Raw genomic sequence first — 7,458 nt, 5'->3', positions numbered from 1 at the left:
AGCTCAAGCATAAAGCTTCTATTTACTCAGGACTTTTAAAAGCAGGTAAAATGCTCTAAGACAAGAACGCATATGGTTTCAGGTATTTAAGTAATCCACTAGAATGTTGCCAAATGAGTAAGCACTTAATTTGCTGCTTCTCAGACCTCTCTAGCAAAGCAGCAGCCCCCACCATGAGAGCGAGCATGCAGGGGCCTCCTTCCTCCTCCAGGGTTTAGCAATACAGCCTGAAGCTCATGGATAGCTTACCTGGAAATGTCTCTGATGTCTCTTACTTTGTCTCCAAAAGTAATGTAAATTTTATATTCTATTCAATATTATATGCATTTGTTTAATATAAAATGTTTTGCATTACCCGTCTTACCTCTCCCCCCAAGAAAATCTTCAAGTAAAGATGATCTAGGAAAACCTGCCATGTTCATTATCCTGTGGCTTTTGTGCTTTTACCCGCCTGCCTATTCCTAGTTGAGTCTGATTGCAAGAACTGGTCTACCACCAGAGGGCGCCAAGGCTTTGTTTTTGTGTTGCGGGGGGTGGGAGGTTTTTGTGTTTGTGTTTTTGTTTTTGCCTATGCAAGTTGCGCTACTAAGAAATTTCACCAACGCCTGGAATTGTTCAAAGTACTGGTCAAATCACCCTAACTGCAACCACGTGATAGGCCCAGTAAGAGTATTATACCTGTGTTTCTCCGTAAAATCTTATAACTCATCAATGTAATGAAAAGTCAGCTTTATTCAGGGGCTAGTAAATTCAGGTAAGACACACATGTAAGAATAGTGAACCTGTATATGTAAATAACAAAGCTAAGGACCGTGTAGTAAACTGCACCTGTGAAACTGGGCACGGGGTTCACCTTGGCCGCGCTGAGCTCAGTGCCAGGAAGCACCTTCCCGGGGAGTGTGGTGGTCCTTGGAGCCTGGCCTGAAGAACCCGGGGCTTCCTGGAACTTTTAGGGTGGTCGTGAAAGTACCAGGGTACAAAAGTAACTTTAGGATGAAATAAACTCTAAACATAACCCTGCATCTCATCTTATTCCTATGACTGAAACATACCTTGGCTTTGCAATAATCTACTTTAGAAATGTTCTCTTTTCCTTCTCCCCATTGAGCTTTTTCCTACCCGGTAAGATTCAGTTCTGGGCCATCTCTTTTTTAAAATAAGTTTTTTATTCATAATCCTTCCAAATGGAGATCTCTGCCTTAAAACTCCTCCCTTCTTCAAGACTTTGTAACTATAGTATAATACAGTCTGAACTGACGAAATGGAACCTGCACCCCAAAACAAGTCCAAGGCTTACACAGCAATGGCATTACTTCTCTCTGATTTGAAAACCTTTAAAAACATTTACATTTAGCATTTTTAAACAGGCCCATTAAAACACTGGCTTCACAGAGAAATTGGCTGGTCAAGCAGCAGTGCAGGTGGTCCAGGGTGCGGTGGCAAGCGAGGGAGCGAGGAGAGGCCAGCACGGGAAGGGGTGCCTGCCACGCCTGTCGTGGGAGCTCCATTCTCGCGGTCTTCCCCCTTCAGAAATAAAAGTGAGACTCAGGTTCAGTTATTCATTCACAATCGTGCAGCGCGTTTCAGAGCTGGAGTCAAACCTGAGTTCCCGATTGAAAGGCGTATTTACTGCTTCATGGAGGGTATGACATGCTGAGGGGGGAAAGTAGCCAGTGAACCAGATGGTCGGTCAGCCATCCAAGGAAAAAGGCCACGCGTTCCAGTCAAAGCAGCGAACCAAAGAATAGGCCTCCCACAGGGCGAGGGGTAGAACAGTCTTAAGTCAGGAACCTAGTTCTCGCCTCTGCAGAATGGGAAGTAGGTAAAGAAACTGAAACTCGGCGTGGTCACCACGCTGGTCTAGCCTATTAAGACTGCAGCCGGGGAGCGGAGTTACTGTGCAGTAAGGACCTACTCCTAGGAGTCGAGGCAGTCCGTTTTATTTGGGTTTCTGCTACATTTGGGACTCCAGGGGATTTTCCTAGGATGCCCTTGCGTATTGGATGGGCTCATCCAGGCTGCCTTCTCAAGGGCCTTAGTAATTTCTTGGGGTTGTCTTGTTTGTTTTTTAAATATAGATAAAGACAGGTGTTTTACCTCCTCCGCAGAACATTTAGGCTTACCTGAGGATGTCACATATGACATCTCACCCCCCCTCCCTCTCCCGCCCTGTTGAGCCCCTATCTTACTGTCTCCTCAGACTTGAGAGAGTCAATCTTGCAATCTGATTTTTGTCTTAGGGGCCAAGTTGCAAATTAAAGGTGTTTTTTGCCACCAGGCCCTTCTTTTCAGGAGGACGTCTGATAACACTGCTTCATTTTCTGAAGCAACTGAGAGCGTTTTACTTCTCAACAAATTTTTGTCCCTATAAGTCAGCTTCCTCATCTGTTTGCCACCTGAAGAGATGTCTTGGGGAGCCCCGTCCCCAACACACTGCGCTCGTCAGCCATGGGATGGAATCTTGAAAAGCCCAGTTTGCATTGGTCTCATAGGCGGGTTCTCTGCAGTCCAGGCCCAAATTTCTGGTGTGGAACCAGTTAGACAAATTCATAACTTCACAATTTATAAAAATTTACAATTGTTGAGTCAACATACTGCAACCTTGAAAAAAGAATATTTTTCAAATAGATTCAGATTAAAATATGGTTGGAGAACAGTGCTTTAGAGAGTGTCAGTGAAAAGAGGGAGAGAAACAGAAATTGGACCTGGAGGTGCTCTGCAGGAGTCACCAACTTCCTGGGAGCAGAGAGTGAAACAGACCTTGCCCCTCCCAAAGTCTCCAAGGTGACAGTGGGCGGGAGAAGGTGTCCTATACCACCCTCTGCCCTGCTGAGGCAGCCAGAATGGAGCGTTCTCTGGTGGTGCCACATTTGCATGGAAAATCTATTCAGTATTGCAGCTTATTTCCAAACAGACTAGTGTGAGGAGCCAGAGGTTAAGTAAGGACAAGAAACAGAATTGTACCTACTCACTTTCTGTCAGGTCTGGGACCTTGCCCTCCTGGCACTAAAAAGACTGGTGAGAATGTCTTTTGGCTGCAAACTCAGCAGGAGGGCGAAAATGGAAACAGCCACACCTCACTTCAGACTGCTCACTCCCACTGGAGGTTGGTATCTCACGCCTGCCCTCCCCTAAGGGGCCCACGTTTAGAGTTCAGCTGAATGTGGCCTGTGCTAGGACTTCGCAGAGGGCGCGTGGGTGTGTGGCACTTCGCCCCCGTCCCCCTGGCGCTTCCTGTGCTCGGAGGGAGGGTGCAACGTGACAAGAACACGGAGACTGGGGCTGGTGGGAGGATTAAATGGAACCATATGTAGAACAAAGCCTGGTACACTGAGGGAGGAGACACTGAGTTCCGGAAACACTGTGGTGACTGTCCTGCCAGGCAGTATGTGCCGGGAAGTGTCGAAACCAAGCAGCCGGGATCCACGAGAGTGTCAGGATGGTCCGTGCAGCGGGGGAGACATCAGGAGGCCGGGGTGGGAAGTTTACAGCTCTGTCACTAGCTCTAGCAGCTGCAGGGCCTTGGGCAAGATACTTGATCATTTTAAGCCTCCAGCTCCTCATCTCTAAATGAGAGTGACCCTCTTATTGGACTATTAAAGTTCGTACAGTATCTGAGAAAATATTTGGTATGTGGGTAGCTGTTGCCATTTAAAAGCTAGAAGTAGAGAATACAAACACAGGTAATGTGGGTGAAGCCGCGGAGTTAGTGACGGCCAAAGAGTTGAGGGCAAGTGGAATTGCATCTCCTAACCTTCAAAGCTGCACTTGAAGCTCACTTGAGTCATAGGCACCCAGAACAGTAACTACCGCAGAGGACTCAGCAAATGTTTGTGAATGGATCCCGAAATTGAATTGTGTCTCCACCCCTCTCCCCAAGCCTGCAGCAGTACTTGCATTCTCCAGCTTATTAAACACTTCATTATCACCCTATTTCCCAAGCTGAAAACGCTGGAGGTGACTGAATCCCCTCCCTTCCCCTGTACTTCTAAGAAGTCGCTGCTAGGTTCTCAGAAGACGCCTCCTGGATTTGTCCACTCCCTCCGAGCTCTGTCTGGGTGGATCCTTGCTGCTCAGCAGCTGCAGCAGCCTGTTATCTGTCTTCCCCGCCTGGAGTGCAGTAAGCAGGCGGCAGATAAGCTGGAGCCCAGTCTGGAGGACAGCTACAACTGTCTGACTTCTTGCCCTAGTATCCTAAGCCCTTGCCTCCTGAGCTGAACTGTCCAGCCCCAGTTCTCCTGCCTGCTCTGCACCTTCGCACCCCTCAGCAGCCGCTGTGTGTGTGTGTGGTCTTCCACTGGAGCCTGTGCAGGAGGAGCCAAGCTGAGAGACCAGGGTATTTATAAGTAGGAAGTGGGTGTAGAGTTCCACTAGTGTCTCAAACCAAGCAAATTCCATCTCCTCCATTCGAGCTTTGAAATTCCTGTCCACCTCTTACTCTTTCATCTTTTCCCAAAGCCCGTGAATTCCTGCCCATTCCTTGGTCACAGCCACGATAAACCTGGAAACCATGGTGGCCAAGAGGTGTGGCCTGGAAAGCAGTGCGGGAAACACAGTGCATTTGTCATCTGTGGAGAGCTGTACAGAGGAACCGCTGTTAAGATGATAAGTGACTAACCACCTAACGATAGGGTATTTACTGGTGGCCCGCTCATGTCCTGCCCATATGTTCAGTAGCTGCAACCCATAAAACAGCCGTATAAGCAAATCGCCCCTATTTTACTGGTAGAAAAGTGAAGCTCAGATGGGCTAGCTGATTTGCCCAAGACCGGGAAATAGCAAAGCCAGCACTCGGGCCCGTGGCTGCAAGCCTGCGGCGTTTCCAGTGTGCCATGCCCATGTTCTGAGTCCTGCTGTTTCGCTGCATGAAATAGGGGAACCAGTTCAAGGAGTCAAACATGAAACCTGATGAGCAGGAACTCATAATTTCATACAATGAAAGGGTCAACATTGTATATTTGGTTGTGTACTCAGAAACCCAACCAATTTGCTTAAGAAAAGGAATTTATTGGCTCGAGTAACAGATGGCCAGAGGGTAATCCACTGGTTCAAACCAGGTGTCGCACTCCATTGTCATCCGCCGCCTGCCCTCCCTGCCTGGTTCTCCTCTGACGGGCACATTGCAGGAGGCAGCAACGTGCTAGTGGCCACTTCCCTCACTGGGCTTCCTCATGCTGGTAATTCCAAGGAACAAGCACATGTCTCTTAGGGAAGCTGCTAGGGGATTCCAGCTTGAAGTGCACATGCGTGTCCAAACGGGGATGAGTCAAGCAGAACAATGTTCATAGGAAGTTGAAACCCCAAATAGAAGAGAGGATGATAAGAAAAAAACCTAAGCACCTAGCCATTTAGAATGAGGTGCTGAACTGCCTTTGCAGATAACGTCCTGGACCCCTTGCCAGGGCAGCTGGGAAAAGGGAGAGGGGCTTCCGTGCCGGATAGCTGCAAGGACCCTGACACTGAGAAAACAGGAAGGTAGGTAGGTTCCAGAAACTCGAGAGGGGGGCGTTTGAGGTGAATCTCCCCAGAATTTATTCTAGAGCACAATATTAAGCTGAGGTTTTACGAACACCTAGAAAAATCATTGATCCCTTCACTAAGAAGAAGATATGGTAAATAATACCAACAATAATTTATTGATACTTATTTGGAAGGCCACTAGGGAAATTCCTCGGACAAAGTATACCTTGTTTCCAGTTAGACATGGAATGCCTCCTGATTGAGGCCACAAGGAAAACAGTGATCTCGAAGATTGCCCAGTCGGTGCATTTGTGTCCCTTCCCCCAGCTGGTCATCCAGTGCATGCAAATCTGGCGAGAAATCTTAAGTCCCAGGCTTCGAGGCCCTGCACGGGCTCAGCTCAGTGGTTATCAGTTCCGCGGCACTCCCCGTGTTTGCAGATGGCACCACTTATTGAGAGCAAAAGCAAATATTTGAATGTCAGAATCAAGATTTTAAAGTGTCTTGAAACAGTGGGCTGAAACCAACAGGATGAATTTAAAAGACTTGGACCGCAAATGCAGTGGTGCAGTGACAACTGCTCGTAGAGCCCAGTCCAGGAACCTGCTCTGCGGGTTTGTAGCCTAGGAGCAGCCGGCTGCACGTCCCAGGGTTGCGTCACAGTGATGTTCATAGGGCGGCAACATCTCCAAACCGCACACTTCTCAGAATGTTTCCCTGTTCAGTGACACGTGACTGTATAAACTACCCTAAGCCCAGATTCCGCTCGCTTCGTTAATTGAGCACCCAAACCAAGTTTCTTTGTCTTGTCGATGCCTCAGAAATGTATTGTTTCTTTGATGGAAAAGAATAAAAATTGCCTGCTTTGGTCATTTCTTGAGGTTCCCCCCAACTCACCCAAACAAAAAAGAAGTAGAAAGATCTGCATTTAGATTTTTTTAAATCAGCTGCACAAGCACAGGGGGAGGAAGCTTGGTCTGGCGGCGGGGCATGCGGAAAAAGGCTGAGGTCTCTCAGCTGGCCCCGGGTTGAACAGGAGCCGTGAGGAACGGAGCAGCTGCTTGAGAAGATAGTGGTCCTCCCAAACCATTTTTATTTTAGATACAAAAGGGTGACAGTGGAAAGTGTGTCCCTCCCCTGTAACCACTCCTCTTCCCCGGAGGCACTTGCTACAGCAGTTTCCAGCAGACCCTCCAAGATGCAGTCGATGCACGTGAAAGCAAACATACTTTTCTTTTACATAAATGGTAGCGTGCTGTACACCTTGTTTTTCACTTACCAGTGAATCTTAGAGATTATTTCGTATCATTATTTGAAATGATTCCTCATTCTTGTGTGAAGGGTGCGCCGTCTTCTATTGCACATGTGTACCAGACTTTGTGTAATGGCTCCTCTGTTGCTGGACCTGTAGATTTTCCCCAGGGTTCTGCTATTACAGCGCTGCAATGAATAACTCATTTCAGACGTGTGGGCATGAATCGGAAGAAGAGCTTTTTGAGAAGTGGAATCACTGAGTCAAAGGGTGTGCACATTTTTACATTTAGTGGCTGTGCCCAGTCGCTCGCCTGTGCCCACTGGCCAGGTGCGAGCGCCTGCTCCCCCAGGCCCCCGGGGGGTGCGCTGTGAGTCTCACCGCTGTTGGACCGCCGGAGAGGTAAGACCGTGCCGGCGTCTCCCTGCCATGTTCTCACTCTAACACTTGTGTTCTCTTTTTACTGTTTATATCCTCTGCCCGTTTTTCTACTGAGTTGTCTTTTCCTTAGAGCTCTTTATATAGTAAAGAAACTTGCTGTTTGTGAGAGGAGTTACAAATATGTTTTCCACTTTGTAGCTTGTCTTTTGATTTGTTTCTGGCCATTTTGCCATGTTTTCCTTTTAAGCTGTATTAAAAATGTATCCAGCATTTTTTATGACCTCTGGAATATATGTTATCCTTCAAAGCTCTTTTCTACTCTGAAAATTTTAGAAAATTACCACGTGAGCCCTAACTGGTGTAGC

This window comes from Artibeus jamaicensis, unplaced genomic scaffold (genome assembly GCF_021234435.1).
Source record: "Artibeus jamaicensis isolate MK-2021 breed Jamaican fruit bat unplaced genomic scaffold, CSHL_Jam_final contig_797, whole genome shotgun sequence".
Classification (NCBI taxonomy): Eukaryota; Metazoa; Chordata; class Mammalia; order Chiroptera; family Phyllostomidae; genus Artibeus; species Artibeus jamaicensis.
Note: the sequence above shows the minus strand (reverse complement) of the source record.